Source organism: Phocoena sinus, chromosome 19 (genome assembly GCF_008692025.1).
Source record: "Phocoena sinus isolate mPhoSin1 chromosome 19, mPhoSin1.pri, whole genome shotgun sequence".
Taxonomy (NCBI): Eukaryota; Metazoa; Chordata; class Mammalia; order Artiodactyla; family Phocoenidae; genus Phocoena; species Phocoena sinus.
In genome coordinates, this window is record NC_045781.1 from 54,750,463 (window position 1) to 54,760,909 (window position 10,447).

Genomic DNA, 10,447 nt, shown 5'->3' on the forward strand with positions numbered 1-10,447 from the left:
CAAAAAATCAAGAAACAATAAATGCTGGAGAGGGTGTGGAGAAAAGGGGACACTCTTGCACTGCTGGTGGGAATGTGAATTGGTTCAGCCACTGTGGAGAACAGTATGGAGGTTCCTTAAAAAACTACAAATAGAATTACCATATGACCCAGCAATCCCACTACTTGGCATATACCCTGAGAAAACCAAAATTCAAAGAGAGTCATGTACCAAAATGTTCATTGCAGCTCTATTTACAATAGCCAGGACATGGAAACAACCTAAGCGCCCATCATCGGATGAATGGATAAAGAAGATGTGGCACATATACACAATGGAATATTACTCAGCCTTAAAAAGAAATGAAATTGAGCTATTTGTAATGAGATGGATAGACCTAGAATCTGTCATACAGAGTGAAGTAAGTCAGAAAGAAAAAGACAAATACCGTATGCTAACACATATATATGGAATTTAAGGGAAAAAAATGTCATGAAGAACCTAGGGGTAAGATAGGAATAAAGAGGCAGACCTACTGGAGAACGGACTTAAGGATATGGGGAGGGGGAAGGGTGAGTTTTGACAGGGCGAGAGAGAGTCATGGACATATACACACTAACAAACGTAGTAAGGTAGATAGCTGGGGGGAAGCAGCCGCAAGGCACAGGGATATTAGCTCGGTGCTTTGTGACAGCCTGGAAGGGTGGGATGGGGAGAGTGGGAGGGAGGGAGACGCAAGAGGGAAGACATATGGGAACATATGTATATGTATAGCTGATTCACTTTGTTGTAAACCAGAAACTAACACACCATTGTAAAGCAATTATACCCCAATAAAGATTTTTAAAAAAAAAAAAAAAAAAAAAGGGACAAAGAAGGACACTACATAATGATCAAGGGATCGATCCAAGAAGAAGATATAACAATTGTAAATATTTATGCACCCAACATAGGAGCACCTCAATACATAAGGCAAATACTAACAACCATAAAAGGGGAGATCAACAGTAACACATTCATAGTAGGGAACTTTAACACCCCACTTTCACCCATGGACAGATCATCCAAAATGAAAATAAATAAGGAAACACAAGCTTTAAATGATACATTAAACAAGATGGACTTAATTGATATTTATAGGACACTCCATCCAAAAACAACAGAATACACATTTTTCTCAAGTGCTCATGGAACATTCTCCAGGATAGATCATATCTTGGGTCACAAATCAAGCCTTGGTAAATTTAAGAAAACTGAAATTGTATCAAGTATCTTTTCCGACCACAACGCCATGAGACTAGATATCAATTACAGGAAAAGATCTGTAAAAAATACAAACACATGGAGGCTAAACAATACACTACTTAATAATGAAGTGATCACTGAAGAAATCAAAGAGGAAATAAATAATACCTAGAAACAAATGACAATGGAGACACAATGACCCAAAACCTATGGGATGCAGCAAAAGCAGTTCTAAGGGGGAAGTTTATAGCAATACAAGCCCACCTTAAGAAGCAGGAAACATCTCGAATAAACAACCTAACCTTGCACCTCAAGCAATTAGAGAAAGAAGAACAAAAAAACCCCAAAGCTAGCAGAAGGAAAGAAATCATAAAAATCAGATCAGAAATAAATGAAAAAGAAATGAAGGAAACAATAGCAAAGATCAATAAAACTAAAAGCTGGTTCTTTGAGAAGATAAACAAAATAGATAAACCACTAGCCAGACTCATCAAGAAAAAAAGGGAGAAGACTCAAATCAATAGAATTAGAAATGAAAAAGGAGAAGTAACAACTGACACTGCAGAAATAAAAAAAATCATGAGAGATTACTACAAGCAACTCTATGCCAATAAAATGGACAATCTGGAAGAAATGGACAAATTCTTAGAAATGCACAACCTGCCAAGACTGAATCAGGAAGAAATAGAAAATATGAACAGACCAATCACAAGCACTGAAATTGAAACTGTGATTAAAAACCTTCCAACAAACAAAAGCCCAGGACCAGATGGCTTCACAGGTGAATTCTATCAAACGTTTAGAGAAGAGCTAACACCTATCCTTCTCAAACTCTTCCAAAATATAGCAGAGGGAGGAACACTCCCAAATTCCTTCTACGAAGCCACCATCACCTTGATACCAAAACCAGACAAGGATGTCACAAAGAAAGAAAACTACAGGCCAATATCACTGATGAACATAGATGCAAAAATCCTCAACAAAATACTAGCAAACAGAATCCAACAGCACATTAAAAGGATCATACACCATGATCAAGTGGGGTTTATTCCAGGAATGCAAGGATTCTTCAATATACGCAAATCTATCAATGTGATAAACCATATTAACAAATCGAAGGAGAAAAACCATATGATCATCTCAATAGATGCAGAGAAAGCTTTCGACAAAATTCAACACCCATTTATGATAAAAACCCTCCAGAAAGTAGGCATAGAGGGAACTTTCCTAAACATAATAAAAGCCATATATGACAAGCCCACAGCAAACATCATCCTCAATGGTGAAAAACTGAAAGCATTTCCACTAAAATCAGGAACAAGACAAGGTTGCCCACTCTCACCACTCTTATTCAACATAGTTGTGGAAGTTTTAGGCACAGCAATCAGAGAAGAAAAGGAAATAAAAGGAATCCAAATCGGAAAAGAAGAAGTAAAGCTGTCACTGTTTGCAGATGACATGATACTATACATAGAGAATCCTAAAGATGCTACCAGAAAACTACTAGAGCTAATCAATGAATTTGGTAAAGTAGCAGGATACAAAATTAATGCACAGAAATCTCTGGCATTCCTATATACTAATGATGAAAAATCTGAAAGTGAAATCAAGAAAACACTCCCATTTACCATTGCAACAAAAAGAATAAAATATCTAGGAATAAACCTACCTAAGGATACGAAAGACCTGTATGCAGAAAATTATAAGACACTGATGAAAGAAATTAAAGATGATACAAATAGATGGAGAGATATACCATGTTCTTGGATGGGAAGAATCAACATTGTGAAAATGACTCTACTACCCAAAGCAATCTACAGATTCAATGCAATCCCTATCAAACTACCACTGGCATTTTTCACAGAACTAGAACAAAAAATTTCGCAATTTGTATGGAAACACAAAAGACCCCGAATAGCCAAAGCAATCTTGAGAACGAAAAAAGGAGCTGGAGGAATCAGGCTCCCTGACTTCAGACTATATTACAAAGCAACAGTAATCAAGACAGTATGGTACTGGCACAAAAACAGAAATATAGATCAGTGGAACAGGATAGAAAGCCCAGAGATAAACCCACGCATATATGGACACCTTATCTTTGATAAAGGAGGCAGGAATGTACAGTGGAGAAAGGACAGCCTCTTCAATAAATGGTGCTGGGAAAACTGGACAGGTACATGTAAAAGTATGAGATTAGATCACTCCCTAACACCATACACAAAAATAAGCTCAAAATGGATTAAAGACCTAAATGTAAGGCCAGAAACTATCAAACTCTTAGAAGAAAACATAGGAAGAACACTCTATGACATAAATCACAGCAAGATCCTTTCTGACCCACCTCCTAGAGTAATGGAAATAAAAACAAAAATAAACAAATGGGACCTAATGAAACTTCAAAGCTTTTGCACAGCAAAGGAAACCATAACCAAGACCAAAAGACAACCCTCAGAATGGGAGAAAACATTTGCAAATGAAGCAACTGACAAAGGATTAATCTCCAAAATTTACAAGCAGCTCATGCAGCTCAATAACAAAAAAACAAACAACCCCATCCAAAAATGGGCAGAAGACCTAAATAGACATTTCTTCAAAGAAGATATACAGAATGCCAACAAACACATGAAAGAATGCTCAACATCATTAATCATTAGAGAAATGCAAATCAAAACTACAATGAGATATCATCTCACACCAGTCAGAATGGCCATCATCAAAAAATCAAGAAACAATAAATGCTGGAGAGGGTGTGGAGAAAAGGGGACACTCTTGCACTGCTGGTGGGAATGTGAATTGGTTCAGCCACTGTGGAGAACAGTATGGAGGTTCCTTAAAAAACTACAAATAGAATTACCATATGACCCAGCAATCCCACTACTTGGCATATACCCTGAGAAAACCAAAATTCAAAAAGAGTCATGTACCAAAATGTTCATTGCAGCTCTATTTACAATAGCCAGGACATGGAAACAACCTAAGCGCCCATCATCGGATGAATGGATAAAGAAGATGTGGCACATATACACAATGGAATATTACTCAGCCTTAAAAAGAAATGAAATTGAGCTATTTGTAATGAGATGGATAGACCTAGAGTCTGTCATACAGAGTGAAGTAAGTCAGAAAGAAAAAGACAAATACCGTATGCTAACACATATATATGGAATTTAAGGGAAAAAAATGTCATGAAGAACCTAGGGGTAAGATAGGAATAAAGACGCAGACGTACTGGAGAACGGACTTGAGGGTATGGGGAGGGGGAGGGGTGAGTTTTGACAGGGCGAGAGAGAGTCATGGACATATACACACTAACAAACGTAGTAAGGTAGATAGCTGGGGGGAAGCAGCCGCAAGGCACAGGGATATTAGCTCGGTGCTTTGTGACAGCCTGGAAGGGTGGGATGGGGAGAGTGGGAGGGAGGGAGACGCAAGAGGGAAGACATATGGGAACATATGTATATGTATAGCTGATTCACTTTGTTATAAAGCAGAAACTAACACACCATTGTAAAGCAATTATACCCCAATAAAGATGTTTAAAAAAAAAAAAAAAAAAAAGAAGAAAATGTGGTGGAGGGGTGGGGGCAACTTTAAGCCTCTTCTGTGAGACTCACTCTGCACAGACCCATGTGTGCACAGCCAGACCACGGACCTTATCAAATAGGTTTACACCCATCACCTGTCACACAGAATGATATCTGAACACACCAAGAGATGGACCGAGCCAGTCAAAGAGAAATTAAAAGTATTTCTCATTCTAAGGAATTAAGGAACTGAGATAGTAAACAGCTGCTAAAATTAACCCCAGTGCCTCTATAGTCTACATTATAAAAATCAAGTAACATTTCGACAAAAATTGAGTATAAAATAAAATCATGTTTAAGAATTCAACCCAATAAAACGAGTACTCTCATGGGCTGCTAGTGAATGTAAAAAGCTCTTATGACCTTTTAGAGAAATCTGCCAATATATGGACGTAAAGAACGTGTAGTCTAATAACTTCAGCGACAACAGCAACTAACAGTTACCGAGCATTTGTCATGTGGCAGGCGTTATCCTAGTAGCGCGCACGTATTAACTCACTTAATCCCACGACAACCTGTTCCCACCCATCCCCCCATTTTCAGATGAGAAAACTGAGGCCCACGGTGGCTCAGCACCTTGCCTGGAGTCACCCCGCCAGTAATTGGGGAAGCTGGGCTGGGAACTTGGGTGGTCTGGCTCCAGAGGCCACCCTCTTACGAGGTGGGTTACCCTGCTTTTCTAAAATCCACGGGAGTATAAACCTGAAAGCATACAATAATTTTATGTCCAAGGATTTTAACTGGGAAAAATTACAGACCACCTAAATGCAATAGGGGACTAGCTAAATAATTAGTGCAGCAGTTGCAACGCAGCAATTTCAAACTATGGTCCTTTGGAAGGCTGAATAATGGTCCCCCAAAGATGTCCACATTCTCATCCCCAGAACCTATAAATGTTACTTCATATGGCCAAAGGGACTTTGCAGGTGTAACTAAACTAAGGATGTCTAGTGTCCTGGACGATCCAGGTGGGTCCAATGTAATTACAAGAGTCTTTATAAGAGGGAGGCAGGGAACTGATGACGGAAACATGAGGTTGAAGTGATACAGGAGGAGGTCAGGAGCTAAAGAATGCAGGTGCCTCTGGATGCTGGAAAAGGGAAGGAAACACATTCTCCCCTGGAACTTCCAGAAAGAATGAAGCTGACACCTTGACTTCAGCCCCGTGAGACTGACTTCAGACTACCGACCCCCAGAACTGCCAGAGAATAAATCTGTGTTGTTTTAAGCCACCAAGTTTATAGAAATTTGACACAGCAGCCATAGGAAACTAATATATTTCCCAAAGAATATGGGGGAAATGTTAATGAAATATTAAGTAAAACAGTTCATGTACAGTGTGATCCAAATCTTGATTTTTAAATATGTATCTATGTGCACAAGGAAAAAGAACATGAAAAACTATCCACCAAAACGGTACCAACGATTCTATTACCTTCCGATATTATGATTACAGGTAGTTATGTTCTTAATTCTATTCATACCTTTTCACAAAGAGCACATGTTACACTTTTAAATTAGATAAAACATATTATTTAAATCCCTTAATAAATCTTTTAAAATAAATTTTATAGAAAAACAAATTTTCCGGTAAGACAGCGGCACAAAGTCAAAATATGTTAAAAATGTAATTTTATTTGTACATATAGCAGGGCTTAAAAGGGATCTATTTCCTAGGAATTGTTTTCAAAAATCTCTGTGTCTACCTTCTAGCTTAAGGCTATGCTTTTAGCTAGTACATTCTGAACGAGTTTATCATCTGTAATATCACTTACTCATAGGGCCTGGTTAGGGCTGTTACTGGATCCACTAAGCGTTTACTGGATTTAATTTCTATAAATTCTTAACGTAGAAGACCTGGTTATCTTTGCATACAGAGGTACACCCTAAAAGATGGTATTTACAAAATTATGGATTTTCCATAAATAAGTATCATTATGCCTCCAATAAAGGTACAATCAAAAAATATTTGACATTAAATACTAAATGTAAAATAAACAGCTCAAAAAATACAATGCCAGGAATAATATTTAATGAGACGTGTATAAAAGGGAGACAAGGCAGAGGAGATGTATTACTTGGGCAAGTGACAGCTAACATTCCTTACAGCTCTGAGAACCTTCTACTTTGCATTATAAAAGGGTATCACTAGATTATGATACCCCGTATAGCTAAAGTACATCCAAAATGATTTCTTTGCAAATAATTAAAGAACACAATTCAGATGAGAGGAAATGACTTGTATCACCTGATAGTCGTCTAATTATGAAGACGTGCCTTGCTATTTAATGACCCTTTACTGAAACAGATCCAGAGAAAGTTGGACTGTTTAGGCTATGGAAGGATACCACTCAGTTCAATTAAAATTTGACTGTAAAAATACCACTTTTGTAACTAACTGCATACTTGACTGTATTACCATTGTTTAGCAGGCTAACATTTAAGAGATGCCAGACCACGCCAAAACAAAGGTGTATTCTTAAGCCTGACTGAACCATTCATTCTGGCACATTCTGTCCATTAGTCGGTTTCATAGGGGGAAAAAACACAAGCAATTCAGCCCCAAGAGTCAAGAGTGCCCAAGTGAAGGACCGTCGTGGTCCACACTGCTTTTACTGCCTATTCTTTCTCAGATGTGGCTCCTGTCTCCTTATTCTCTTGACCCTTCAGCCATCCAGTACTGGCCAGCCCCCGTATAAGGCTAGTACTTTCCTCATTTTACTTGAAACTCATTTTCTTAAGCAAAAAGACATTCTCAATATTAATAAACCAAGTTAACAGATTTCTCAGCGTGTCAAAACCGATTAGGCCACAGGGAGGAGGAAATCGGTCTCCCTAACCTGACTCAGGCCAAACACTGAGAAACCAAGGTCCAGCCTCCCGTTCTTAATATTTCAAGTCACCGAGGGCTGGAGTTGCCAAGTTGTTCCGAAATATAACCAGTACCTTAACTCTCCCCTGGTGTCAGGGGGCAGATGCAAACACACGCCCACCCCAGTTCCACTTAAAGCGCTACGCTAGGAGCCACGTGTAGTCTGCCCAGGCCTGCGGCCCCTCACTATCTGTGGCACTTACTGTGGCTGCCACACAAATGAAAGAGGCAGCAGGCGGGGCAAGAACTGTCTACCACCAGACCGACAGAAAATGCGATCAAACAACACGTGGATGGGAAGGGAACGCTAACACCTCCTGACTCTTCGGAAGAGAGCCTGCTTGATCCCATAGGACCCTATAGGTGCTTCTAAGGCTCTGCAAGCACTGAACCAGAATTTCTTTATTTATAGATGCAACCGACTCTTGATTATAAGCCTTATAATCAATTATAACTACAAGCCTTATAATACAAGGGATATAAAGGATACTTGGGGAGCACCATTGAGACAGCTTATGGGCAAGAGTCCCACCCGCCACCCCTGCTGCCACCTCTAACAAAAAGGGCTCTGGCCATCTGCATCATACATGGAAACGTAACATTTTATTTGAGAAAAGCGTCCAGGGGACTGCCCTGGCCGTCCAGTGGTTAAGACTCCGCGCTTCCACTGCACGGGGCTCGGGTAAGATCCCTGGTCGGGAACTAAGATCCCACACGCCACACAGCCCCACCCTCACCCCCAAAAAAGTATCCTGCATGAATGGATAAACAAAATGTCTTATATTCATACACTGGGATATTCCTGGGCCATAAGAAGGAATGAAGTATTGGGGGAAGGCATAAACTAGGAGTTTAGGATTATCAGATACACTCTACTATATATAAAATAGATAAACAAGGACCCATTGTATAGCACAGGGAACTATATTCAATATCTTGGAATAACCTGTAATGGAAAAGAATCTGAAAAAGAATATATATATGTATAAATGAATCACTGCTGTACACCTGTAAGTAACACAACATTGTAAATCAACCCTACTTCAGTTTAAAAAAAAAGGAATGACTTACTGATACAGGGTACAATGTACATGAACTCTGAAAAGAGTACGCGAAACAAAAGAAGCCAGACACAATGGCCACATACGATCTCACCTGAATACACGAAATATTCAGAAAAGACAAATCTAAGGAGACAGGAAACAGATTAGTGGTTGCCTGGAGCTGGCGTAAGAAATAGGCAGTGACTGCAGATGGGCACCAGCCATCTTTGGGGGATGTCACCTTAAACTGGGTTATGGTGGTTGCAGAACTCTGCAAATTTACTAAAACAACTACCACCAACAAATACTGAATAAGTACACTTAAAGCAGTTGAATTTTATGGTATGTAACTTTACCTTAACAAAGCTCTCAAGTTAAAAAATATATAAATAAAATGGGTGCTGCAGATTAAAGGTTGGGAAGAGTCACTGTTCTCCAAACCCCTCATTTTTATACTCAGGCAAACTGAGACCTTGAAGTGAGAGCGCTACTTACCAGCACAATCGAGGCTAAAGGGCCATAGGAAACGGAACTCTCCAGTTCAACTCAAATCTTAAGCCACTCTCAAAGGACACTTGGAAGTGTCCTTCAGAATCTAAAGTAACTGTAAATATTTAACTTAATCTGCATAGGCAAACAGGCCATAAGTCTCAGGGGCTCTAACCCAAACAAGGGGTAAACATCTTAATGAACACATGGAGACGGCGTATAACCGTCTCACGCAGCACATTCAGGACAGGGCAAAGCAAGATTTTAAGATTCTACAGGTCTGAAAGGCATTCTGGTTCTGAGAGTCAACTAGAGCCTCCCGAACCCAACTTGCCGACGAGCTTCTTACCCCGCATTTTTGAAAAATCAGTGGAGCAATGCGTACAGACCGAGACGGGGAAGAGAACCGAGGTCCCTTAAGATCTGATACCAGCTCCCTCTGGGAACAGACCCGAAAACTGCGGTCTGTTCGGAGGCGGAGGGCCAGGGCCAGGCATATGGTTTGACTCCGTTAAAGTGTATTTCAGATAAAGAAAACGGTGAAATGGAGCAAGCTACCGAAGCGTGTCAACACGCAGAGAGGGCCAGGCGGGGACACCAGCCGGGAGCCGGACCGGTCTGAGGCGAGTGGAGGGGACCGCGAGGCTCCCACGGGCAGGCATGCAGTGCAGCGGCGCGTCAAGCCGCCCGTCCTCCCCGCTCCCCGCACCGCCGCCCCCGCACCGCCCAGTCGGCGCCCAGCGGTTCCCGGGGCGCAACGAGGCCCCGCCGCAGCCCGCCGCCCGCCGCCCCCGCCAGCGCAGACCCCCGCCCTCGGGGCCTCGAGCACGCCGGGCACGCCGGAGAGCGCGGGCGGCCGCGCGGGTCCGGAGAGGCGGCGGCTCCGGGGAGCGGGCCGCCTGACGTACCTGCGGCGGCCTCAGGCTCGAGTCCGCCCGGCCCGGAATAACGGCGCCTCCGCGGCGAACACGCCTCGGATCTCCATGCGGGGTGTTTACTCCCAACGCTCGCGATACTGCGCGATCCGGGCGGAGAAACCGACGGCCTGGAGCGCCGGCCCCGGCGGCCGTGCGTGCCCTGCGTGCGCGCTCTGGACGCCGGGGGCCGCGGGGCCGGGAGGACAGACGAAGATCTCGCGAAGTTTGCGGCCCTGGGGCGGGACCGGCTCGGAGTCCGGGTAAAGGACTGTTGGAATGGGCCGGCGAGGGATGCGTAGGGATTCAGGGCAGGAGCTC

At 42.0% G+C, this 10,447-nt stretch overlaps 1 protein-coding gene across 1 annotated transcript in view; it reads right to left on the minus strand.

Moving 5' to 3' along the window:
- MBTPS1 (membrane bound transcription factor peptidase, site 1) overlaps positions 1-10,269 on the minus strand; it is a 65,666-nt gene extending 55,397 nt beyond the window's left edge. Inside the window, 1 exon segment of the mRNA XM_032613175.1 lies at positions 10,121-10,269. The gene's annotated coding sequence lies outside the window, so the exon portion shown is untranslated.
- Between the last annotated feature and the right edge of the window lie 178 nt (positions 10,270-10,447).